The sequence below is a fragment of the Camelus ferus genome, chromosome 35, assembly GCF_009834535.1.
Source record: "Camelus ferus isolate YT-003-E chromosome 35, BCGSAC_Cfer_1.0, whole genome shotgun sequence".
Lineage (NCBI taxonomy): Eukaryota > Metazoa > Chordata > Mammalia > Artiodactyla > Camelidae > Camelus > Camelus ferus.
The window spans coordinates 542629-570455 of record NC_045730.1 but is presented as its reverse complement, the minus strand read 5'-3'; the positions used below and the strand labels follow the sequence as shown (position 1 = coordinate 570455).

General features: G+C 45.2%; 1 protein-coding gene and 1 long non-coding RNA gene across 3 annotated transcripts in view; one reads left to right on the top strand and one right to left on the bottom strand.

Annotated features, from left to right (window-relative positions):
- GTPBP4 (GTP binding protein 4) overlaps nt 1–27827 on the bottom strand; it is a 62901-nt gene that overhangs the window by 30498 nt on the left and 4576 nt on the right. The window lies entirely within an intron of this gene.
- On the top strand, nt 12672–14769 carry LOC116661525. 2 transcript variants are annotated; one of them, XR_004317410.1, is made up of 3 exons: nt 12672–12773; nt 12902–14446; nt 14555–14769. It is a non-coding gene; the product is annotated as an uncharacterized LOC116661525 (long non-coding RNA). The 2 variants fall into 2 exon arrangements; XR_004317409.1 differs by having other exon boundaries at nt 12902–14769.

The window sequence follows — 27827 nt, the reverse complement described above, 5'->3', positions numbered from 1 at the left end:
CCTCAGACTCTCAGTCCTTCCCCCATGTTTGAGCCAGGGGTCTGAATGATTCATAGACCTGCAGAACTCCAGGTGGGTAAGGGGAGGCAGAGATCACTTAATCCCAGCTGCACCACCCCTCCCGAGATTTTCATTTAAGACACGCAGCTGAACAGGCATCAAGACCAGGTCTCCACTTGCGAGCAGAGCGTGCCGTTTCTCCAGTCAGTCCATCCTATTGCCAGGCAGCGTCAATGGCTATAAATCTCTTTCTTGCATTAACCTAAATCCTCCTTGCAGAAACTTCTTTTCATTGGTCCTTGCTCTGCCAATGTAGGTATCTAACTGGTAAACACAAATATGCAAGACACTGTAATTTCTTTAAGTCAGCTTGCATCCACATCTGAACCTCCTCCTGGCAGTGCTGTGGCAGCATTTAACGCCAGACGCTATCCAACAGAAGGTCCCAGGGGTAATGCAGAACCCAACGTTCAGGACGTTCCTGCCATCACCACTGCGCGTGGTCCCGTACTTTCCAGGCCCTGTGTGGGGCTGATGTGGGCGGTGCAGCTCCCGACACGCTGCTCAGTGTCCCTGAGGTCCCCCACCTTCTTGGAAATGCAATCAGGTGCCTCTCTTGTGGGGCAAGTCACCCACTCCCACTCCCTTCCTCTCAGAATCCTGCTTTTTCTCCCAAGTCTCAGAAGGGCCACTCCTTTCCCTACCCTACCACTGAAACCTGCGTCTAATTTCTTCCACACTTGTATCACATTTGAGAAGAGTGTTGTCATCAAGTTCCCTGCAAACACCCCAGAAGTTCAGTTTGAACACTTGGCTGAAACGGGGTGTGGGTGGCAGGGAAGACAAATAAGGAAGGTAAACATGAGAAGATCAAATGCAAGTGGTAACTGCCACACCTAGTGAGGCTGAATCATTTTCTTAATTTCCTTCTAAATATTTGAAAATATCCTTCGTGTTTGCCTAGAATCCTACCCAGTTGAGAAACTATTCTTGTTTCCTTCAATTATTCCCTGCAAAACAGTTTCCAGGTTTTTTATCCCTATCTCAACCTGCTGCTATTTACTCAAGCCTTTCTCAAAGTATGGTGCCAAGACCCCGCGGCCAGACGAGGTCTGAGCCGGGCAGGGCACGGAGATCCCAGGGATCCCTGCTCTGGGCACTAGGGTAACGCCAGTGTCCTCCCCAGGCATGCCACCCGATGGCCCCTCTGAACACGCCATCAAGACAGACCCACCGCGCGGTCTCTTGCAGCGCTTTCTCCAGAGTGTGCCTGCTGACTTAGAACGGCCACGCTGCAAGGGCTCACTTCCACTGCCACCACGGTTTCTGAGAGAAGATGCCATTTTCCCCAGCTGTTTCCATCACTGCAGTTCATTAGCCAAGTGCTTCTTTGTGGTTTGAAGGAACTTCAGCTTTCCGAGACCATCAACAAAGCAAGTGAAATTGTCAGATGCTGGGCTTTTAGGAGAATCAGATTGAAAAGCAGCTGTCTAGGAAGTTATAGTCTCCACCCTTGGTGACCCGTCTTTACGTTCTTCTGATTAGAGAAGCCTCATTAAAATCTTTCTGCATCTAGAGTAGAATGCCCCCATGGAGCAAAACCCTGTCCACTTAGGCTAATTGGAGGAAAGGCCAGTGGGATTAGTGAAAAGTCAAATACATTTAGTCACCAAAAATATGTGATCAAGGGTTGCTAAGTAGGAAGAAATTTCTTTGGAATCTGTCTCCAAGAACCCCTTTAATTATTACACAAATTGTCTGAATGCTACGTCTGTGACCTCCATTTGTTCTCAAGTAGCCTTACTTGGTTTAAAGAGCCTTTTATGAGCTCAAGGGATAAATACTACAGCTTGAGCCCAGAGTGATTTTTACAAATTACCAGGCTCCAACTTAATGAGGTTTTTATGCCAAAGGATGATAGGGTCTTGGAAACAGAGAATCTCAGTGATTTCTATCCATTGCTAAAAGTCCCTGATTAAATATTTCTCCTGAGCAAGGGCTATGCAGTAGAATACAGGACAAGGTTGTCTGCCGGGGGTGAGGGTGGGGGAAAGCTCCGTGGTTAGGGGAAGACACAGAAGGCTGAACAGGCGTCATGGAGCATGGGGAGAGCACGGGCAGTAGGGTGGGGCCGAGTGGACCCTCGGCTCTGGGCTTCTGGTCTCCAAGGCCACCAGCCCCCAAAAGCACACGTGCAGCAGCCCTGGAGGAGGACAGGGAGGGCAGGGTGGGGTTGGGCCTGGGCTGAGACCTTTCCAACAGTGGAGATACGGCGATGAGGCCAGGGGAGCAGCGGCCCCGTGAGAAGAGCTGAGACGGTGTGGCTTCCTGACGGCTTCAGGAGAGGGGGAGTATGTTCACTTCCCATTGCTGCACAGCAGTTCACTACAAACTTGGTGTGAGAGCAAAACCCATTCACCACCTCGGCTCTGAGCATAGCTTAGCTGGGTCCTCTTTCAGGGTTCCACAAGGCTGCAGTCAAGTTGTCAGCAAAGCTGGCCGCCTCCTTTGGGGCTGGGGCCTTCTTTTGAGTTCATTCTGGTTGCTGGTGGAATTCAGTTCCTTGCAGTTGTATGACTGACGTCGCTGGGTTTGCTGGCTATTGATTGGTGGAACAGTCTCGGCTCCTTGAAGCCACCTCTGTCCACAGGCAGGCACCCCTCAACACAGGTGCTTGCTGTCTTCCTCTGAGGCCAGCCAAAACAAACAAACAAACAAACAAACAAACAAACAAACAAAAACCTTTGCTTTCAAAGAGCTTGCCTGATTAGGTCAGGCCCACCCAAGATAATCTTTCTTTGGAGTAACTCAAAGTCAGCTTACTTGGAACATTGATCATACCTATAAAATCCCTCTTACCATATGATGTGGCGTATGTATAAGAGTGACAGCACATCATCTGCACAGATTCCACCCACGTTCAGGGGGAAGGGGTTATACAGGAGGGGGGTCATTGGGTAAAGTCAGCTGTGTCCAGAAGAAGCCCAGATTTGCATCGCAGGCCCTGACCTCTCCACTGGGCTCCTTCATGGGCTGAACTGTGTCTCCCCAAATTTGTAGGTTGACGCCCAAACCTCCAACATGACTGTATTTGGAAATGTGGCTTCTAAGGAGGTAATTAAGTTTAAACGAGGTCATAAGAGTGGGGCCACAATCTGATAGTGCTGGTGTCCGTATAACAAGAGGAAGGGCCAGTGGAGACTTCCCTCTGTCTCCACACGCACAAAGGAAGCACCATGTGAAGACCAGAAAGAAGGTCCCGTCTATGAGCCAGGAAGGGAGGCTCTCCCGCACCCAGCCTCCAGAACTGGGAGAGAGTAAATGCTGCTGTTTAAGGCCCCAGCCAAGGTGGCCCGTCACGGCAGCCTGAGCAGACCTGCGCAAACTCCAGCCTCGAAAAACTTACAGCCTCACTCAGAGCTCTACAGACACCTCACTCCTGACATAACCAAAGCAGAACTCTTCATTCCTACTTCAAATCCATTTCTCACCCACTTTCCTGCTTTTCAGTAAATACTATCAGCCAACGAGTTTCTTAAGCTAAAATTCCAGACTCATCTTTGATTCTTCTTCCCTCATGCCCCACAGCTAATCCATTAGCAAATTCGGTGGTCTGTATCTTCAACATAAACCCTGAATCCATTCTCACTTTGCAAAACCCGATGGTATTATCACCTTAAAGCACTGTCTTTAACCTCTATTACTGCAGTCTCCCCTGAATGGTTCTCCCTCCTTCCTCTGGAGCCACAGACAAGCCGTTCTCTACACAGCAAGAAGGTGATCTTTAAACCATGTGCTAAGTGACATCACTGTGCTACTCAAAATCTCTAGTAGGTTCCAGTTCCACAGAGAATAAATTCAAGGCCTCTCAGCCCCCTGCTCACCTCTCACTTTGTCTCGGACTCTGTTCACCTCCCACTGACCCTGGACTGCTCCCCGGACCTGTCCCTCACTATGGCAGGCTCTGTCCTCAGGGCCTCTGCGCCTTCTGCTCCCCACACCTAGAATGTTCCTCCTCCAGACACCTGCAGGCCTGCTCATGCTTCTCAGCCAGACACAGCTCCTCAGGGAGGTCTCCCTCCACCATCCTACCAAGGACACGCTGCGTCTCCGGGTTTCTGCTTCTCACCTCTCATGGCAGGCAGGGTACCTGCCCCCAAAGATGGCCACCTCCTAATTCCTGGAACCCCAAATATGTTACCGCATAGTGTAAGGGGTAATTTAGTAGCTGATGGATTAAGGGTGCTAATCAGCTGACCTTAAAATAGAAAGATTATTCTGGATTACCTGGGTGCCCAGGGTAATCCCAAGGGTCCGTAAGAGGAAAAGAGAGAGGAGAGTGAGTGTCGTTGGGCTTGGGTGCGAGGAAGACCCAGTACAATCACTGCTGGCTTTGGAGATGGGACAGAGGCGGGAGCCAGGACCGTGGGTGGCACCGACTGGCCAGAAAATCGGGAACGAGTTCTCCCCTGGAGCCTCCAGAAAGGAGCGCAGCCCTGCAGACAGCTTGATTTTAGCCCAGTGAGACCACTGCAGACTTCTGACCTCCAGATCTGTAAAACGGTAAACCACTAAGTCTGTGATGATTCGTTTCAGCAGTAATAGGACAGCAACACACACCCCACTGTGGCCACTTCACTGCCCTCCTCAGTATCCAAGACAACCTTACTCCTTGCGTATGCAGTGCCTGCTGCTCTGGCATGCGAACCCAGGAGGATGAGGTCCTGCTGAGCTTGCTCCCAGCGTGTCCACAGGGCCTGAGCAGCCGCAAACAAAAGCGGATGCAAGTGAAAGCCTGGATCAGTAAAGAGAAGAGGCAGACACACCTTTGAGGGGTCAGGGACTGGGGTTCCTGTGTGTGTGACAGGCAAGTACAGCAGAGTAACAGCATGAGGCTTGAGGTGAATAAGGAAATGCGGAATGAGAGGGGTCTGGACCACACAGTCTCTCTCCTGGAGAAGCAGGGAGGTGGGCGTCCAGAGCTGCTGGCGTCGCTGCCCCGGGAAATCGCCGGGACCCAGGTTCCCTCGATGTCCGTCTACATTTCTGATGTGGCCTCGCCCTCCTGGTCCAAGGAACCTCTAAGGAAAGCTTCCAAAAACAACCACACAACTTGCCCCACTTACATTCTGTTGGTTATCACAGATTGGAAAAGCCACAAGCTTCATACAAAACTTTTATAAACACACATGCACGTCACTGGAAGGGCGTATAGCAACAACTAAAGAGTGTTTCTTTCTTGATGGTGGGATTTAGGAAGTTATTACTTTCTGCTTTGGGATTTTCTGTATTTTCCATACGAATGGCAATAGATACGTACTGCTTTTCTAATCAGAAAAATCCAATAAAAGGCATTCCAAAGAAAGGGAGGAAACGCCAAGGTCAAGGGGCTAATGCAGTGATTTATGCAGGAAACCAAGAGGGCTGATTTGTGGCTGAGAGAGGAGAGGGGACATTTCCAGATCCGCCAAAAGGACCAGTGGTACTCTCCCACTGTAAAAAATGTTTACCGATAGTCTGAGGGGCTGTTAGGCTTGGGATTTTAGGCTTAGCTGTATTTTGATTTGGAGTTTATTCCCTTCACAGACTCACAGACTCTAAAGGAACAAAACATGGACTATAATACAGCTCAAGCTACAGAAATGTAAACACCAGATCTTTAACAGGGTAAGTCCTTCCTTCCGCATTTGTTTACACAACAGTTTCATTCCATCACCTTCCTTGATTCCCATCCTAAATAACAGAGCATCGTAGTGCTTTTTATTCACCCATGGTGCCTGGCTCCAAGCCACACTCCCCAGCCTGCGAGCCACCTTCAAGGGGCCAGGTTCCACCAGCAGTTTGGCAGGGCTGCCTGCAATGCACCGCCCACCATCGACAGGGAAGCAGTCCAGTTGGAAACTGCTTAGTTCCTATCATTTTAGGCGGAACAAAATTATAGTTAATGATTCTCTGCATTAGACTGTGCTCCCTGGTGCCTCTTAGATGTAGCTGTAGCCTTGGGCATGTAGATAGGAGCCCTATAAGTACTCTGGCAGCATAACTACATAGTTGTGGTGTAAATCAAGCTCAGAGCTGCTATTATGTTTAGCTGTAGGGCTGCTGCATGTATAATTTGACTCAATCTGTCAGGGTTCACGGGGTCAGCAGTTTGAGAGCAGAAAGTTGGTCTGAGTCAGCTCCCAGGGCAGCTGTACAAAGAGGCCTCCGGTTTAGTGGGTAGACCAGAGACCTGGCCTGGAGCCTCCTCTCCTGAAAAGTGGCATATGTCTCCCAGCATCTCTGCAGGGCTGCTGGGCAGCACAGTGTGTACACGAGGTGGGAGAGGCGCGCTGTGGGGCACACAGTCGGGAGGGAGAGATCTCTCAGCCAGCCAGGAACAGCTGCATCAGGCAGCATTACGACGGAGAAATTAAGACCCAAGGTTCCACACCCTCACACATTTTCCTTCTTGTCAGGGCTTACAGAGGATTATATATCTATAAAAAAATTAGTGCAGCTTCAAGTTATTCCAGCTAAGAGAACAGTGTTTACTTTGCTTATTTGCCGCTACAACTTACAGCAGATAGAGTATTAAGCTTTTCAGATTTTGCAATATGCCTTATAGGCTGGAAAAGCTCTTTTAAACCCATGGAGTAAGAAAACCATAAGGCACACATCCCAGGCAATGGGTAAAGATACATGTTGCCTAGGCAGTAAAGTATTTTATGGAAAATACAATGACCTGAGTCGTACATAACCGTAAGAGTGGTAAAATTATGAGATAAGTAAACTGAGGTTTCTCAGATACTCGGATTATCTGGTCACCATCAAAACCACAGAAAGGGGAGTCATCTCAGGAAACACAGACATGCCAGAAACACACTTCTAATCTCAGGAGGGATTGGGGGCCAGGGAAGAAAAATCTGGCAGCGTGTTTAGATACCTGCCCAAGCTTCCATCACACAGCACACCTAACACCTGTGTATGGGACACCCCACTAGCTACAGTACCAGTAGGTGGATGTAAGAGCAGGGGTGCATCTGGAATCAGCAAGATGGCGAACAGGAAGGCTCAGCCCTTGTCTCTCCACAGAAACAACAATTTAACAACTATCCACAGATGATAATAGCCCTGGGAGGGCTCTGGTGTATAATTAAGAAACTGCAGCAACCCAGGGGAGCACAGAACCTGAGGACGGTCACATAGAAAAGGCACGGAGATCATTTACTTTTGTCACTTCATCTCCCAGATTGGCCCATCTCAGTGCTAAAAGGAATCACCTCCACTGTGAGTTCCTTCACAGGGAGCAAAAGAGCAGAAGGACCCCAGCAGCCTTCATCACTGAGGATCCTGCAGCCCTCGCCAGAGACAACCAGAGCCCACACCACTGTGCCCCTTCAGAGCTGGACCACTGCTCACCATCCCCTAGAGATGGCCGTGTATCACACCAAGCTCCAGAGCACAGGAAAAAGGCTACACACAATGACCAAGTGGGATTTATCCCTGGCATGCAAGGATGGTTTAATATACACAAATTAATCATGTGATAAACTACATTAACAGAATGTATGATCATCTCAATAGATGCAGAAAAGGCATTTGACAAAATTCAACTTCTATTCATGATAAAACATCTCAAAACAGGTATTGAGGGACTCACCTAACATACTGAAAGTCCTATATGCAGAGTCCACAGTTAACCTCATAATCAATGGGGAAAAACCGAAAGCTTCTCCTCTCAGATCTGGTACAAGGCAAGGTTGCCCACTCTTGCTACTTAAGTTCAACATAGTACTGAAAGTTTGGGCCAGAGCAATTAGACAAAAAAAAAAAAAAAAAAAAAAAAAAAAAAGGAAAGAAGAAAGGAAGGAAGAAAAGGCATCCAAATTGGAAAGGAAGAAACAAAAATTTCTTTGTTTGTAAATGTCATGTTCATATAAGTAGAAAACTCTAAATCTCCACAAAAAAAAATTGTTAGAACTGATAAATTTAGTAAAGTTGCAGGATGCAAAACATACAACAATTAGTGATGTTTCTATACACAAAGAACCATCTGAAAAGGAAATTAAGAAAACAGTATCATTTGCAATGGCATCAGAAACAATAAAACACTTAGGGATAAACTTAACCAGAGACTGGTACACTGAAAATTACAAAACATTGATGAAGGAAATTTAAGATGACACAGATAAATGGAAATACATTCATGTTTATGGATTGGAAGAATTAATATTGTTAAAATACCCATACTACCCAAAGTGATCTATAGATTCAATGCAATCTCTATCAAAATCTAAATTTTATTCTTCACAGAAATAGAAAAAAAAAATCCTAAAATTTAAATGAAACTGCAGAAGATCTTAAATAGCCACAGCAATCTTGAGCAAGAAGAATAAAACTGGAGGCATCACACTTCTTGATGTCAAAATATGTTACAGAGCTATAGTCATCAAAATGGTATGGTACCGGCATTAAAAAGATATATAGACCAATGGAACTGAATAGAGCGCTCAGAAATAAATCTGTACATTATGGTCAACTGATCTTCAACAAGGGTGGTAAGAAAAAGGAAATGAAACAGGATAATCCCATTTAAATGGTGTTTGAAAAACTGAATACCCATTTGAAGAATGAGATTGGAAACTTATCTCACAGCATGTGTAAAAAATCAACTCAGAATGGGTTAAAGATTTAAACATAAGACCTGAAGTCATATAAATATTAAAACAAAACATCTCCTGGTAAGTTTCTTGACATTGGTCTAAGCAGTAATTTTTTAGATATGACACCAAAAGCACAAGCCACAAAAGAAAAAATAGACAAATGGGATTTTACTAAACAAAAAGTCTTCTGCAAATAAATGAAAATAATCAAATTCTGCCATCAGGAAGTGTGTCAGGGTTCATTTAATCCAGAATGGCAAAAAAATCACAGCCTCTGTAGCCAATGATGGTTGATTCAATTTTATTGAGGAAAATGATAAAGTCCTGGTTGCTGGATTTGGTTGCAATGGCCATGCTGTTGGTGGCACTCTTGGAGTCAGCTTTAAGGTTACCAAAGTGGCCACCACCACTCTTTTGCCCTTACAAAGGCAAGAAGGAAAGACCAAGGCCAAGACCCTAAGTTTTGATGATGAAAGCACAGCAGTAATCAATTCTCATATGCCAGCATGATTAGACACAGAACTATCGTACGATCCAGCAATCGGATGTCTGGATGTATGTCAAATGGAAATGAAGTCAGCATCACAAAGAAATATTTGCACTCCCATGTTCATTGCAGTGTTATTCACAAATAGCCAGGACATGGAAATAACCTAAATGTTCACTGCCAGATGAATGGATAAAGAAAATGTAGTATGCACATACAATGGACTATTATTCAGCCTTCAAAAAGAAGGAATTCCTGCCGTTTGCAACAATATGGACGAACCTGGAGGGCTTATGCTAAGTGAACTAAGCCAGACAGAAGGACAAACACGAAATGATCCCACTCACGTATAGGGTCTAAAGAAGTCGAACTTAAGATATCAGAGGGTAGACTGGCGGTGATCAGGGGCCAGGAGTTCGGGGAAACAGGGAGACCTGGTCAAACGGCACAGAGTTGTAGTTTTAAGATGAGTAAGTCCTGCTGATCTGAAGTACTGCGGTGTGACTCTGGGTAATGAGACTGTCTTGTACACCTGAAATCCGCTAAGAGTGTAGATGCGGTGTCCTCACTACGATAAGGAGAGAAGGTGGTCCTGTGAGTGATGGTGCGGCTCTTCAGCATGACTGCAGTGACCATTTCACAACGTGTACACGTATCAATCTATGACATAGCACACCTTAAATGTATGTAATTTTTATTTGAAAAAAAAGGTGGAGGAACCAGGACGGGGCAGGGTGAGCTCAGCAGTCGTTGCTGGACCCGAGTGGAACATTCTTCTTCAGATTCTGACGCGCAGATGAGAGCTGGGCTTCTGGATTAGCGGTTGTCTGCCAGCCTCTAAATTTCTGGCACGTGGTAAATACTCCATTTACTGTGACAGAACTATGACAGCCATGACCATCATTAATGGGCCTGCTTATGTCCCCAACACAAGACTCTGGGAGCAGTTTCTTTAACAGGCTGAATTACTCTTTGCGCTTCACTCCCATTTTGAACTGGGCAGTTAGTCCTTTGTGGAGAGCTGCCAAATGCAGCAAAAACCAGAGGTGAAAAATATTGCAGTGGACATGCAATATTCATACTAAAGGGCACCTGAAATTCAAATTTACCGACACCCTAAACTCTGCAGCCCTCCTGCACTCACCTGCCTGGCTGCCCACCCATATCTCCTCGTGACCCCGCCCCAATTCCTTCTTGTTACAGTAAGTAAAAGGGTTAATTTAAAATACGAGCATCTCGATTATCCTGCCACCATCACAAATCTGACACCGCTTCTGTAGCAGGTGTGAAACTGTCCCTTCTGCCTCGGTCTGCACAGTGAGAAGCAAGCCCCGGTGTTTGTTTCTGATCTATGAAATGTGGAATCAAACAACACTGCCCAGCCTTTCAGAGCTACCAGAGCTGTGGCATCATGAGTCACAAGGACAGAGGCTCATGGCTGCTTTCACCAGGGAGAGGAAGAGGCCATTTCAGGGACCAGCCGTCCCACCAGCTCGGTCATAACGCACAAACAGACTGGGTCCGGCTACCGATGAGTCGGGGCCTCCCACGTCTCCTGGCGCCTCTGGGAATCATTTGCTTCCCGTTGTGTTATTTGACGGCATCCTTGCAGGCGGCAGGGAGGAGGTGCTGCGGTTACTGGTACTAACAACCCACTGCAAGGCCCAGTGGCCTAAAACAAAACAGCCGGGTGTTCAGCTCAGGAATCTGCAGTCTGGGCGGGCCCTCCTCCGTGCAGGTGTGCGCTGCTAGAGTCCCACTCCCCGGGGCGTGCACACACGAGAGGCTGGCTGTTGGCTGGGAGCTCAGCCTGGCTGTCTGTCAGGCCTTGACGCCCGTCCTGGGGCCTGTGCAGGAATGTAGGGGTTCCCAGAGCCAGAGCCCCGGAGAATCCACTTCACCTTCTAGCAGTGAACTGCAGGGCAAAGGGGCAGCGTGATCTCCCCATCGTCGGGACCCGCCTGGGCCGAGAGGGAGAGAACGCAGACCACATGTTGTGTCGCTGTGTCTTCGTGTCGTGAGGCCGGCACGGCACCTGGGATGAGAGATACTGTTCACAACTTCCTGGAAGGAAACCTGCCCCAGGAAGTGTGTCTGACCGACGTTTGATGGACGCCGTGTCCTGTCTTCTTGCGGCTGGAAAAGCTGAGCTTCTGGCCCAGTCAGCAGCCTCCCTCTCGGCCTCTCGGCCTCTCGGGTCCTTTGTCGGCACCTGAACCCCCACCGTGGGCCAACCCCGCTTCTCACTCTCCAGGCTGTCTGGACCCCACCCCCGTGTGGGCCCTGATCTCCCCTGCACAGCCTCGTTCCCCACACTCCTGCTCAGAGAGCCCCTCTGCCCACGAGTCCAGACGAGTCCCCGCTCCCCTCAATCACGGCCTCTCAACCACATTTTGCTTTTCCACAGCACTTGTCACCACCTGAAGTTATCATCTCGCTGTACTTCTTTGCTAGTCGGTGTACAAAGCCCTCTCTTCCCCGTCCCCACGTGAGCTGCATGAAGCCGGACCTCCTGCCGGGTGAACTAGGATTTAAAGGGCCACCTCTCAATCCTCCTGTGCTCACAAAGCAAAGGAGCTGAGGTCCCGGAGACCACAGTGATCCAGCGCCACCCAAGGCCGCGCAGCTGGGATGTAGCCTCTGCCAGGCTGAGCTGCCCCTGGCTGCCGCGGCCTCGAGATTCAGCCCTGAGATAAGTCTGCAAAGGGCTCCACCTTTGCGGTCCTGGGCCCCTCGTTTGTGGGTCAAGGTCAGCTCCGCCTTCTCAGCCCCTCCTCCAGATGGGTCAGCAAACACCAGAGAGCTGAAGCAGATCCCCACCTTGTCTGGTTCCTGTATGTTTTCCAGAAAAGCCTGAAGATGCCGCCTCTCAGGTGTTCTCGGGGGACCAGCCATGGGTACCAGGCACACCATCAGTGCGGGCAGACACCCTCTCCCCGTCTGAGATTCTTCGCTGTACGCTCTTGATTTCCACAAACACACTGTCCCTGCAGGTTATGCACTCGATTCCGTTCTGTTACTCAGTTGGTCCTTTAAATTTTGTAACTTATTTCTTTAAAAACTGTATATTATTCCCACTCCTCATGTTTAATATAAAGTCTATAACAGAAGGTTTTTTTGTTGTTTTCCAAACCAAGAGTTGACTAATTTTGAAGGTTGCAAAAATAACCTATAAAACCTTTGTTTCAAAAATAAACAAAATTTTATAATAAAAAGTTTTAAAAATAAACACACAATACAAATTATATTTAAAAATCCCCTGCATCTCCTTCTTGTACTGGTGTTCCTCCTGGCAGTCTCCTCTTGTTTTACATAGACAATACTGTCCTGGATGTCCCTGAACGCTCTGTTAGTTTAACATTTTTAATGTTCTTCCCTATTTCTGACTTTGGCACCATTATATCTGGGGCTGATTATTCCAGCTCTGTCCTTACATGTCTGAGCAGCCTCGGAGGCCCCGGAGGTCTGTCCAAGTTTACACAGGAAGAGCAAGGGTCACCAGTATTTGTGGCGGCCTCTGCAGTCATGTGGCTCCGTCGCATCTGCAATCTGCATTCCTGCTCACTCCAGTCTAAAGGGTAGTCTTACCTTCGTTCTGAGGGTCACTCTCCATTGGTCCTGCAAGTCAACTACAGGCAAAGGTGAAACTATAAATAGATGAAAAGACCCAAAGACAAAACTAGAGTTCGGTGTATTTCTGAGGTAAGCGTTTCTGGCTCATGAAAGGGTCAGCATTTATGTTTCAATTCTGTACTCTTTCTCTCTTTAGGTGGGATTCTAGAAAAAACAGTCACAGCTGGCAGGTGTGAACACAAAGAAAGAAGAGGCTCTTCCTGTACCTCACCATCCACACAGCCTGCTGCAGCACACAGTTCTCTCCGGACACGTTCGTTTCCTGGGGAGGGGGCGGTACCGGCTGGAGAGCTGGGCGGAGGGAAGGCAGGTGATCCCGGGGAGCTCACTTCAGGGCCTTTACAGAGCAGCGCTATTTGTCTGTAGCTGCAAGAACTCTACCACGTTTTCTTCAAGCAGCCCCAAGAACAAAAATACAAATGCGTCTGCTCAGCGCGAATGGACTGGAATGCTGCAGTTCACTATTATTCTATAATTAAATGAAATGGCACTGCAGGAAGGGAAATGTAGAGTACTGTCACAAAACTCCAAAGTAGCAATATTTTCAGCAGCGGGTAAGTCACTATTCTCCGGGAATAAACACGGCCCAAGGCAGAAGATTGTGTGTGGTCACTTCACATGGAATTGCTTTCAGTGGGGCTGAACGCATCCTCTCACTGAGTTTCTTTCTAACTCTGAAGGTGGTGTTTCCTGACACGCTGTTCCCGGAGTCATCAAGTTATCCATGTATGATATTCAGAATAAAGTCACCAATGGTATTTCAATTCCCAGCTGACCCACCAAGCACAACTGAGGGCAAATCCTGTATCTTTTCAAATATCTTTGTGTGCGTAAGTCACACCAAGTATCTAACGTATGGTGATACTGAATTATGACTGCTGAATTAGATAATTATAATGTCGCCTTGGGGTGAATAAATGAGTTACTATTTACTGAGTGACTGCGTAACCCTGAGCAGCCCCGTAATGCAGATGTCATGATCCCCACTTCACAGATGAGTCAACTGAGGTTTGCAAAGCACAAGCAACTTGGTGAGTTCTCCGTCAAGGTCAGCAGCCACAGCAGGCCTCCCCAGTAAGGCCCTGCTGCTCACTGCATGGAGCCTTCAGCGATGCCCCAGCCCTATCTCAGGGTCCCATGGCTGGGGCCCTGCAGCTCAGAGACATGGGGACCAGGGGAGGGAGTTCCTCAGTCCCCTTTATGCAGAGCTGGGCTCAGGCTCAGTGTTTTGCCCCAACCCTTCCGGCAGGTATGTCTCCATGTGGTGCATCAGGGCTGCTGGGCCAAGTCCCCCTCCCACACTGGCCACACTGTCCCCACCACGAAGTGCTCCTTTCCCTGCAGCTACCCTCTGAACAGGTCCCACTTCGACAGTGTGGCCAAGAGCACCTGAACCTCTACAATTGCTGGCTGCGCACCAGGGGAGGCAGCGCGGTGCTGGGCTAGGGGTGGAGGTGTCACTGGGAGGGGTTCTGTGTGGTTTTATCTGAAACTACAGTCTCTTGTAACACTCCACATCTGTTCACGACAGTGGCAGCTCTGCGGCAACCCGGCAACGCCCACTAGGCCAGCTCCCGAGCCAGGGGCTCACAGTCGATCAGCACAGAGGAGCCTGGAGTCCTGGCTGTCCCCGAGCCGGACCAGCTGGGCCACCCCGGAGGAGACGCTGACTTCTCATAAGGTCTGTCCAGTGAGACGTTCTGTAGCAGAGGCCCTGGTGTCTCCAAGGCAGGTGTGGTGTGTGTCCCTGGAGGAACTCTAAGCCAAGATGCTTCCACTTCCCACACAGGGCCTCCCCGCCCTTCTCCAGAGCATGGCAGAGTCCCTGGCTCCATCCGGTGCTTCTTTATGATCAAGTTTGTCTTTCAGTGGGTACATCACGCTGCAACGGAACTGCTTGCTCTTACTACTTTGAAAGCCTGTACTTTTTAGGCATAACGTAAGAGTCTGAAGTAATCAGAGCTTGAATTTTCAGATGAACAAATAAAACTACGTGTTCACACAGAATGTTTACCTATATGACTATTCAGAATTAATATTAAGCCCACCACGCACCACTCTTCCGCTGACAGCGATATGCATACCTTATGGGGACCCGTGGCAGCAGCTGAAGCCCTTTGTGACTGTGGAGGCCAGGGCACTGACTGCACTGACTCAGGAACTTTCCGTCAGTCTGCCAGCTCCCCTCAGCCTTGTCCACAGTCCACCAGGGCCACGTGTCCTACAGGTGACTGGAGTGGATGTCTTCTGATTATTCTAACAAACGTCAGTATTTCCGATATTAGAAATTGGGTGAAGGGGATCACAATGCAGCTTTAAAAAATAAAGAATGGTTTTTAAAATCAAAGATTATATTGTAATGTAGCGATATTAATTTTTGTGAACTTTGAGGATTTCAGAGTTCGAAGAGTTTTTCTGGTTATTATGATCTCAAAAAGGAACATCTAGTGAATGTATTAATGAACTTACAGCAGGAGTCCAGGGCTTCACCCTGCATGATTTTTGGTTTTCTCCTTCTCATCTCCTTAAGCAATCTCATCAGTTTTGAAGGCTCCAAAGCCCTTCACGTGTTGAAGATTCCAGCACTTTTACACTCAGTCCTGCCATTCCCTTTGAGCTGCAGACAGCTGACCTGACCTCCACACTCAGGCGTCTCAAGCTTGTCTCGAACCAAACATGTCCAGACAGAGATCCCAACTCCCCCACCACTCAGCTTCCTGGTTTTTCTCCAACCGAGTAGGCGATGCCACTGTGCACATGGCTGTCTGGAAACCTGGGGCTCCTGATTTACTTCTGCCTCCTTTCCCCACCCTTGCAACGCGTGAGTCCTGCTCCCCACCTTCAGGATGTACTCTCAAGCCGTCCGTCCGCGGGCTCAGGGGCTGCCGGCCGGCCAAGTCCACCGGACAACTGCCTCCTGCAGCAGCACTGCTGACCTTTGGGCTGGGGCATGGCATGGGGAGGGCCACCCTGGGCCCTGGAGGGTGTTGAGCAGCATTCCTGGACTCCACCTCCTTACTGCATGCCTGCAGCGCCCTCTCACACACCCTCTACCAGCTGCGATAACCAAAAACATCTCTGACAGGGCCAAATATCCTCCAGGGTTGTGGATGGAGAACCTCTGCTCTATTCCAACCCATTTTCTGCACGGAAGAAACATGAAGTAATGATGTTTTATATCCTACACAGATAATTTTACTCTCTTGATTTAAAACACTCAATGATTCCCTACTGGATGCAGAATACACTTCAAACACTTCACCATGAGATGCTTAAGACCGTGAGTGACCAGAGACCGGCTCACAGCCCCAGCCTCTTGCCTCACACCTTCAGCTAGTGCTATGGGCCAAATGTCTGTGTCCCCCCCCAGATTTATATGTTGACTCCTAATCCCCCAGATGATGGTATTAGGTACCGTACCTAACTAGGCATCAGGGGCTTTGGGAGGTGACTGGGTCACGAGGGTGGATCCCCCATGAATGGGATCAGTGTCCTTATGAAAGAGACCCTACAGAGCCCCCTCCCCCCATCCTCCAGACGAGGACACAGAAGACACTGTCTCTGAAACAGGAAGCGGATTCTCACCAGACACGACACCTGCCAGCATGTAAAATCCCTGTCAAAGTCAAAATATGACAGATAAACGGGAAGAAAAGGAAAATATTCCTGGGTTAATATGCCACTTGCACAAGGACAGTGAACAAAGCTCTGCCGCTGCTGAGTGGGCGACGTGTGTCCAGTCAGCCGCAGGCCCTCCCGGGGTGTGGGTTCGGAGAGGCCTTAGGTCTGTGTGTGCCACGCTAGATGACAAAAAGATCACGGGGAAGGGTCCATTACTTCCTTCAGATTGTGAAAGTAGTCTGAGACCCCATCCACATGTGGGACCACTGCAGTGGGCATGATGCTCACGTGACCTCACCAGAGTGTCACTCACAGTTGGGAGCATGTGGTTCTCAGATGCACACTCATTAGAGCCGCAGGCGGAGCCCAAGTGCCTCCTGAAGTGGCAGACCCGGCCGTGGGGCTGAGACCAGGCTTCCAGCGTTGGCAGTGCTCTGGAAGAGTCACTCAGCCCAAACCCTGCAGTTCCTGATGTTCTGCGAGCTGACCTGCCAGAAGCACCGAATCCGAGTACTTTACGTGAAGGTTAGAAAAGAAATAGGAGAACGTGTAACTGAAGACTATTCCAGACATTGGGCAATAGTAGAGGAAGAGGGGTGTTTTCAAGTCAAGAAATATAAAGGGTTTTATTTATTTATTTATTTTTAAATTTTTATTGAAGTATAGTTGATTTACAATGCCAGTTTCAGGTGTACAGCAAAGTGACTCAGTTATATACATACATACATATATATTTTCTTTTCAGATTCTTTTCCATTATATGTTATTATAAGAAACTGACCATAGTTCCCTGTGCATACAATAGGCCTTTGTTGTTTATCTATTTTACATACAGTAATGTGTGTCTGTTAATCCCCACCTACGGTTACCAAAGGGGAAAGGGTGGGGAGGGATAAATTAGGGGTTGGGGATTAACAGACACACATTAGGGTTTCATTGTTTTTTAAGAAAGGAGTGATAGGAAGTAAGAATGTTTATCACCCTCAGTATTCAGAAGAGCAAGAACACGTGACAGCAATCTCATGGCAAAGAGGGCACAGGAGGCTTCACTCTGGACTTCTGGAAAGAGTATGCAACTATAAAAACCCTGCAAATTGTGCAGGCTGTGTACTTGTCAGATTTCCCAGTGATTTTCCAAGTGAAAGCATTCTTGAGCTTTTCCAAATGTGGAAACAATGGTGGCAGCAGCCAATCAACGTATCTTGCTGGAACTATTTGGCTTCCAGGAAGGAATCTCATAATAAGCAACGGTCTTACTTTAAGAGCTTTCTCAGTGAATGTTCCATTTGTATTTACATTTGCTGTATACCACGAATAATAGGTTAAAGAAGTCACATGATCATATCAATTGATGTGCAGAAAAGGCAGCTGACAAAATTAACACCCATTTATGATAAAAACAGACTCTCAGAAAAAGAGGAATAAAGGGGATCTTCCTCAAAGCAATAAAACAAATCTACAAAAGACCTACAGCTAACAATATATTTACTGGTAAAAGATCATGTTTTTCCCTAAGATCAGGCACAAGGCAAAGGCGTATGCTCTCACCATTCTTATTCAACATGGTGCTGGAAGTCCCAGTCATTGCAATGAGGAAAGAAAAGATAATAAAAGGCATACCTATAAGAAAGAAAGAAAACTGTCCCTATTTACAGCTGACATGATTATCTACAAAGAAAATCCCAAGGAATCTACCAAAAACTCCTGGACTTAATAAAGTTGATTCAGCAGGCTCACAGGATACACAGTAAATATGCGAAAGTTAACAGTACGTACGTGTGTATGTATGTATGTATGTATATAATGTATACATATACTAGCAATGAACAGACTTCAAATTTAAAATGCAATGTAATTTATAGCCACTCAAGAAAATAAAATACATATATGTAAATCTAACAAAACAAGAACAGGATTCATAAGCTGAAAACGACAAAATGTCAATGGAAGAAATCAAAGAGGACCTAAATAAATGGAGAAATACAGAGTGTTCATGGATTCTAAGGCTTAACATAGTAAAAATAGCAAGTTTCCTCACATTGATATAATACAACTATACAAATTTAATGCAATTCTTGTCAACATGCCAGCAAGATATTTAGTAGATACAGCGAATTATATGGAAAGACAAAGCAACTGAAAGAGCTAAGCCACTCTGAAAAAGAGTAAAGTGATCAAATCAGTCTATTCTATGTCAGGATGGATCACAGACTTAAATGTAAAACTCAAAACTATACAACTTTCAGGAAAAAAAAGAAAATCGTTGGGATCTAGGGCTAAGCAAAGATTTCTTAGACTTCAGACCATCAACATGATACATGAAAGGAAAAAAATGATAAATTGGATTTCATCAAAAATGATAAATATTTTGGGGGGGAAGGTACAGCTCAGTGGTAGAGTATGTTCCTGGGTTCAATCCCCAGTATCTCCATTAAAATAAATAAATAAATAAACAAAAAAACCTAATTAATACCCCCTCCCAAATTTTTTAAATTAAAAAATAAATCTTTTGCATGGTTTTGCAAAGGACCATGTTAAGAAGATGAAAAGACAAACTACAGTCTGGGAGAAAATGTTCACAAACTACATATCCAACAAAGGACTAGTATCTCAACTATATAAAGAACATTCAAAACTCAATAGTAAAAAACAAACAATCCAATTAGAAAATGGGCAAAGATATAAAAAGATATTTTACCAAAAAGAATATACAGATAACAAAAAAGCACATGAAAAGATGTTCAATGTAATGATATTCAATATAATGAATCATTAAGGAAATAAGTTTAACCATTAAGCTAAAACCACAATGAGTTATCACTGTTTACCTACCAGAATGGGTAAGATAAAAACACTGGCAACACCCAGAGCTGGTAAGGATGGGGAGAAACCTGATCACTCATATCCTGCGGGTGGTAATGAAAAGTGGTGCAAACACTCTGGAAAACAGTTCGTCAGTTTCTTAGCAAACTAAACATGCAACTAACCATACAACTCAGTAATTGTACTCCTGGGCATTTACCCAACAGAAATGAAGATTTATGTTCACACAAAAACCTGTACACAAACGTTCATAGCAGCTTTACCTGTAATAGCCCAAACTGGAAACAACCCAGATGTCTTCCATGAGTGAATGGTTAAACTGTGATCCATCCATATCATGGAATAGTGCTCCATGATAAAAAAGGAATGAACCACTGATACATACATACATACAACAATCTGAATGACTCTCCAGAGAATTACACTGAATGAAAGAAGCCAATGCGAGAGGGTTATATACTGTATAATTCCATTTATAGGACATTCTTGAAGTGAAAAATTATAGAAATGGAGGACAGATCAGTGGCTGCCAGGATTAAGAGAAGGTGGGTGTGTCTCTAAAAGGTGAGCCGGAGGGACCCTGGTGGGTGTGTAGTGCTCTGTATCTTGACAGCATCAACACCAGGATCTGGCTGGGACGCTGCACTCCACTGGTGTATGACGCCACCAGTACCACTAACATGCCTCTCCGTACTCCTTCTCACAAGCACACGGGAAGCTGTAGTTACCTCAAAATTAAAAGTTTAATTTAGAAACAGTAAGGCAGTGTGTCTTCCGTATTTGGAGGGGTTTTTCTCACCGTATTGCTGCACACAGTATGGCCAGAGTGGAGAACTGCCTGTGAAACAGGAAATGTAGTGTTATAGACCCTGCCCTCCAGACGTCTTCCTGACCTTCTTCCATCCACTGTCACGCTGCCAGCCATTCCGCCATGTCAAGTTTTAAGCCGCTTTTGTTTGATTTGTTAATTTTTAAAAACTGTATAATTAACTTCATGATTTGGGAGCTTTTAACATTTAAAGAAGAAACCACGATTCATCAGTCAGTCAAGAAAATCTAAGACTTCTCAGCCTCCCCTTCCAGGGCCGCAGACTATTTCCTCCTGGGTTCTAACAGATTACGGACTTCCTTCCCTCGGTCCTCGTAAGACAGGGTGCACCACCACTAACTACGGCGGTGGGCTGACAGCCTCTGAGTTGGTGTGTGTGGGTCTCTCACTGGCCATCTGCTGCCCAGAGGACCACAGCACCTCTGCCACTTGTACTGCCAGAGAGAACTGAGTCATATTTTTTCCATGGCTGAAAGAAGCAGCACAAAACGGGTTTTTGTTTGCTTGTTGGCAAATTGGCAAGATATACTGGTTTTGATGATGAAATGTTGGCTTCTACTTCCTTTTCACCCTGAAGCAGGTTTATTTCTGGAGCTCAGCAGATAAAAGTATTTCAGAGTCAAAATAATACCAGTTTTAATTTCCAGTTAGCTTTGACTGAAGTCCTTACCCCTAGTTTTTTTTTAAGAAGAATATTTTTTGAGTTTTTCTAATGTAGCTGCTCTGTTTAGTCATAGTATAGTTTCTAGTTCAATCCTTTGCTTCAACAAATGGAGGAAATGAGGACCAAAGAGCTAAAGTAACTTGTCAGATGTTATTTAGAAATGAGGTCCACAGTCCTGGACTCCCTGCACTCACACCACCTTCCATCATGCTAACACGCTGAATTAGAGGACAGACCTTAAAGGAAATGTTTATTTCCTTAACCTTCTAAGATTCTTTCAGTAACTGGTGGAACTACCATGGTAACTGCCCTAAAAGTTATCAGAAAAGTAATCTGCTCACCTTCTTATACCCTTTTGGACAAATGTGTATTTATTTATAAAAAATAACAATTATTCCCTCATTTGACAACTTAAAAATCATTATAAATATTTATATTTTCATCTAAAAACCAGCTATGTAATCTAAGAGCTGATATAAAACACACAATCCATGAGGAGGGTAAGGGATGTAAATATCTTTTCAGAAATTTTCATATATAATGTGGAAATTAGAAGTTTATTTTTAGTAGTTGATTTTCAGTATTCTATATGTGGTGTTAACTGAGACAGATACATCTGGAAGAGTCCCAGGAAGCAAGTAATATTTAGAGAGACTTTTCCCCAGGGATCAATTCTTTCATAATTGAGTTTTTCCTGTCCATAAATACCATGGTCTGAGTGGCCTCAACAGTAGAAATTTATTTTCTCACAGTTCTGGAGGCCAGAAGTCCAAGACTAAGGTTCTAGCCAATTCTGTTTCTGGTGAGGGCCACTTCCTGGCCGCCATGTCCTCATATGGCCTTTCCTCAGTCATACCTAGGAAAGAGGCTACCCCAGAGCTCCCTGGTGTCCCTCTTCACAAGGACACCAATCCTACTGGATCAGGGCCTCACCTTCATGGCCACTTTGAACCTTAATCATTTCCTTAAACATCTCACCTCCAAATACAGCCACACTGGGGGTTAGGGCTTCAACACATGAATTTTGGGTGAACATACTCAATCCATAACAGATAGTAATGCTAAAATGTTTTCACATTCAAGAATATAAACATATAAATTGTGGCTTATAACCATAGTTAATATATACTTACTTTTATTTTTATAATACACGAAAAACTAGAAACATTTAATAATGCATAAACATAAGAATCAACAGTATTTACTGAATTTCAAGTTTTGTCACATTTAATCAACAATTACTACCCACTGATTATGCATACAACTTGAACTATTATATACCCACTGAAGCTTAAAGCATCAGAAAATCAACCTTCAGATACTAACTTTTATCAATTGTTTATGGGCTAATTGTAGTTAGAAATCAAAGAAGAGCACCAGAAACAGAATCTGGAACAGAACAAAGCACTTCAAGATCAGACACAGGGACTTAAAGTCAGAACATGTGCAGCTGTGGCCAGCAGGGCAAACTGAGTGGCAGGCAGCCCAAGGGCAGGGCAGGGTCAACATCACACAGGAGGGGCCAAGAATCAAAGGAAAAGCACCAGTGTTGGCAGGAAGGGAAGTTCATTTTTTCCCCCGAACCGATTGAATGACAGGCACCTTTCCATTGAACTGTTACAGAATCAGGGGTTATGGGGCAGAGGCCAGCATGGAAGCTGAGATGCAAATCCAAACCCATTCATTCCAAGACCCATGCTTTGCAGAGTCTGTTCCATCTGGAAGAGAACTAACTTCCAGGACAAAGGCTCTTTCGATCTTCTGGCTTAAGTGTGTACAAACAGGATGTCCTGTTAAAATAAATTATTTGGAAGGAATGGGGTGAGGGGGAAATGGATCTGGCCCAGAAAGAAGAAGAGGGAGTAGGGAGAGCATAGAATCTGGTCCTGGAGGAAATGAGGGGGTTTGGCTTCCAGGAGGTCTAGGAGTTTGATCTGGGAAGCTTCCTCCCCATCTCTACCTTTACCTCCCTATTTCTCCAACCATACCCTCCTGTGTTCCTTAACATAATTATTTTATCCCTCCTTCTCCATTTCTAAGCTGTTTCCATCAGAGACTTCTCATAATAAATCTGAGTCTAAACTGACCAAGGGAAAATTAGAAATGACTAACAAATATACAACAATGTGCTCAAATACACTAGTTAACGTAAGAACTCTAAGTTAAAGCAAAAGTAGATACCTTGGAGAACGTCAAACAGTGGAGGGATAGGGTCAGAATGTCTTCTAAACATCAGCATGATTTTTACATCAAGATTTTAATCTGTGTATAAACTCCCTAGGTATAGTTCAAGACATACATTCAAGATTTCAAAAAAAAATACACTATGAAATGATATAACACACAAAGGCACTGCTGTTTTGGTCTTTGAGCATACCACGGACTACTGGATTACCACAACACCAACCGTAACTGTAGATGCTTGAAAGGACTAGCACGGTTACAGGGAACTGGGAATCTCCCTGCTCATCGATTCTCAGACAGGGGAGGAGAAGGACCTCCACAAAGAGGAACGTGACAACCTGAGCCAGGAGAGAAGAGCAGGCCACGTCCCCATAATCCGTACAACTGACTTAGTAACAAAGGGGGCATCTCTGACACTCAACTTCCTCCAAGCACATTCCTCACAACCACTCTTACAGGCCCCCCCACCCCCCTCACTTCTCCAGCTTGCTGGCAACCTCATTTTTCAGCAAACAACCTGACCTGAAGTTCAGGTCTGAGCTCCCTCAGCCTCAGAGGGACAGCTTCCACTTCTCTGCCAACACGAGCCTCTCCACCTATTAATTAGGCCAATTATTTTGTCAGGATCTTAAGGCCCAATTTTCCACCAAACATTTAATACTTTCTCTGCAGTATTTAGATGGACTTTTAATTATCACCTAAACTCAGCAATTTCTAAGTGAAACTCTGAAACTTAGTTTTTCCAAAGACTTCCAACTGCCTTTAGGATCCAGTCAGAACTCCTCAGTCTGGTGCTGAGTCACAGCCTGGGACCAGCTGACCTGCCTGTCTCGTGTTGCTGCTCACTCCTCCCCGCCGTGCACTCCCTGACCCATCCTGTCTGCTTTTCTCACTTCCTGTTTCAGATACTTTCCTCCTTGCTTTTGGCTGAGGGAACTCTTGTCAATCCTTTTAGTCCCCAAACTACTAGCTAAGTTCTTTTCCCTACCCTGGTACTCACAGCACCTAGTTTCAGCACAACACATTTTGCCTTCTGATTATCTAGAATTTTGTTATATATTGTCTTGTTCATAAATGTCTCATCTCTCCCCAAACACTGTAATACCTTTGAGAATGCAGCCCTATCGTATGTAGTATTTCCTTTGTATATTTATAAAAACTAAGCATTTTGTTGTATACCCCTCAACAAATAACATCAGGCTTAAGATCAAAATAGGAACTTCATAGGTGTTCACTGAAGAGTTCTGCTTTTGGGGGGGTCAGGGAAGCATACCAAGAAGAGCCATGTTCACCTGCAAACACACCAGGATATGGCGATAGGATCAAGATCTCAAGACTGAAAGAATTCTAATCTCAAATAGATCTAAAATAACTCGTATCTTCATTCAGCAAAGGTTACATAACCGGAACTGGGCCTGCAGACACGTTAATGTCTTCCAGGAGAAACGAAGCTATTCTTCTTTGAGCAAAGATGTCACAGTCCGACTGAATTTCATCAGAGAGCAATATATTAAGTCTGGTTAGTTCTTTATATAGAAAGTTATCTGTCTTCCACTTTGCCATGTTAAGCAAGGTATAGCAAAAAAATTTCCACTGAGTGAAATGCAGTATTTCCACAATGGGACTTCCATTCTGCTGACAGAGAACACGGAACACATTATGGGAGGATGGAAAATGCACAGAATCTGGAGTTCTAGTCTGGCTTTCCACACTAGCAAGGGAATCTTGAGCAGATTGTTTTATATCTCAGAGTTCACTGTCTTTATCTATAAAATGGAAATGGTGATTATTCACATTCAGGGGTCATTTTAGGGATATGAGATTCTGTATATGCAAAACATCTTACAAATTCAAAGTGGTAAAGAAGCGGTAGTCACAATTACTAATATCGTAATAGAAAAGCACTTTGGGTTGCTGGATAAAATCCTATCATATTGATAGAAACTACAAATAAAGTCTTCGTCAATACTCGTATTACAGATTCAAAAGCAGGATCGCAGCATTTTCACCCACTGCTGTCACGTTCTCCATGCTTCCATTCCGTACATTCAGGTCCTTCCCATCTTAAAAATCTCTCCTGTCACTCCTTGATCCTACTATTTCTCTTCCCTTTGTGGCCTTTATGGTCACACCTCTTAAACAACTGTCTGTAACTGGGTTCTCAAACTCAGCCAGTGGGTCACATAAACTCTCTGTGGATACAACACTTTGAGTGTTTGTTTTTAGCAGAAAGTGGGTGCCTCCAGGCTGGGCAAGTTCCCCCTTATCATTCCAGGCAGTTCACACATTTCTGCTAATGGTCTGGTCCCTAAAGGCATTTGCATTTGTAACCTCTAGCACTAAAGACAAAAATAGTAGTTGACAGAATCACATACTCCCAAATTAAGGAAGGAAAGATTTGCAAATTTAGATACAATTTACAGTTACACAATTAAGTCAGATTTTCTAAATATGGTTCCAAACTTGGCCTTCAAAAATAGTGAATTATATACACATATATGGGGAATGATTAGCTTCCTTTTACTCATTCTTTTTAATTATACTGTTTCAAACGCTTTGGAAAACCAAAGAGCCCAGTGAGCTATGTGAAAATCTAGTGAATAAATTCAGCTTCCTCACCCTCAGGTCAGCGTTTCACCGGGGGCAGGTTGTGACCATGGTGAGTCATAAATCAATTCAAAGGGTTGCAACTAGAATTAACAAAAACAAAACAGACGGGACCAGAGAAAATTGCACAAAGTAAAGGTAAATTTTACTTTATGAAACTTTTAAAAACTGTAGTAAAATATACACAAAATTCACCATTTTAACTACTTTTAAGCATACAATCTAGCATTGAGAACACTCACAAAGTTGTGCCACCATCAACAATATTTCATGAAACTTGTGCTTCGTGTGTGTGTGTGTGTGTGTGTGTGTGTGTGTGTGTGTGTAGTGGGCTGTAACAAAATGTACTTCTTACTATACATCTCAGTTTTTTAAAAAAGCATGAAAACCACACATTAGCTCACTTTTCCCACCCATAAGATGATAGATATTTCACTAACTCTGGGACTTTGATGGAGCTTGAGCATCAGAGAAATACTCTAAACCTAAATGTGAGGAGATATGACCAAAGAAAAAGATAAATTCAAGTATCTGACCTAATGAAAAATTTGAAATGCATATTTGTCTCCATGTGCCTGTGTTATGTATTTGTTCACAAAACAAATTGTGAAGATTGTACATTCAAACAGGGTAACACCCCTAGAGTTGGGGGATAAGGTCAGAAAATGTTATCCTTTGAAACTGAAGGTAAAAAGTATGGACATAAACTGCTTTAGATTCACTTTCTACAGTGGTAACTACAAATGTGGTGATGGATGTGTTTCTGATGAGACTTAAGTGTTTCATTAACTAGATCAAGGAAGCAATATTTCCTATGTCTAATCAAAGTGACTAAAATATACCCAGACAAAAGTATGATTGTAAAAATGCTGACATATGGAAAATTATCATTCACTCAACTTTAGTATATAGTATCTAACATTATAATGTTAAAACAAAGAAACAAGGAAATAAAAATAGCTATCACTGGAATCTAGGGAAAAAAGCTACAAATGATAAGAATTCCAAGTCTATTGGATTCACTATAGTGAACGGTATTGAAAATAAAAGCAGCTCACTAAGAATTGATAGAAACCTATCAAAGGTTGGCGGGCGAGCTAGCGAAGTTGGGATGCTTTCAGTTCAGCAGACGTCTACTACTGACCAGCCATTGTGGAAAATGATGAGGATAACTGAGTCCTGGACTGTGAAGTTCATAACGAGCAGCAGATAAACGACACATAAACTGGCGCTCCTGCACAACAGAGTAAGAGCCAGGTGCACCCCGGATGGGCCGTGATCCAGCCAGGGACGGGATGTGGGAAGGTAGTCACAGAAGGCTTCCTGAAGGAGGTCAAAGTGTCTGAGTTAAGTTATGCAAACCCTGGAAGACAGCTGGCCAGAAGAAAGTGGGGAGAGACAGGGGGGAAAAACACAGAGGTGGAGGGGCTCTGCAAGCCTAGGGAAACTCCAGTCAGTTTTCCGGGATCAGGGAGGGAAACTTTAAGCCCCTTCTGCTGGTTGTGGTTCATGTTCAAAATGGAGTCCATTGTTGCTCCAGGGCTCCTTTCCCCGACCTGACAGACCTCCACCACCACGGAGCAGCGGGAGCTGCCCATCTTGGATTACTGAGTGCATGTGTCCACTTCTTAAGGCAATGAGGTGGAGTGTCCTTGGGAGAGGGGGCCCGGGGAGAGAAGCACATTCTCAGGAGACGTCTGTGAGCCCACCACAGGGCACTCGGCCCTGGTGCCCCCACTCTAGAGTCCCTGGGGCCAAGCTCCAGCCCAGGGAAGAGGGGCTGGGAAAGCAGGAGTGACTGTGTGGAAGAACACAGGAGCGTATTTGGTGGTTGCCATGCACAGTCTAGAACTCTGGAGAAAGGCAAGGATGTCTAGACATCGACCTTCCCTCCTGTTAGAGGAATGACTCTGAGTGTGCATGGACGTTGGACTAAAAAGAATGTCCATTTTGCCAGGTCTCCAGGAAGTTAAAACTTTCTCAATCTAATAAAAACAACATGCTTATTAAATCTGGTTCTCTGCCTGAAACATCCAAATTGGGAAGTCTCTCCAAAATGTCTCATGACTCATCAACTCCTTTCTTTGAGAGCTACAAGCAGGCAATCATGGTGAAAACGCAATCTTTTCTCAGGCCTTGTGGGATACAGTTGCCTCGATGCAGACAGGCACTATATAGGTCAATGATCCCAGAGGACAGCTCCCAGAAACAGTATGAATTTAAGCTGCTGTCCCAGGCAGCACCCGGGGCTGTGAGTGGAGTGACTTTCAAAGCAAACACAGTCCAACTACAGAAGCCCTGAAGGACTGACCTATGTCTTCACTGTGGGTTTTC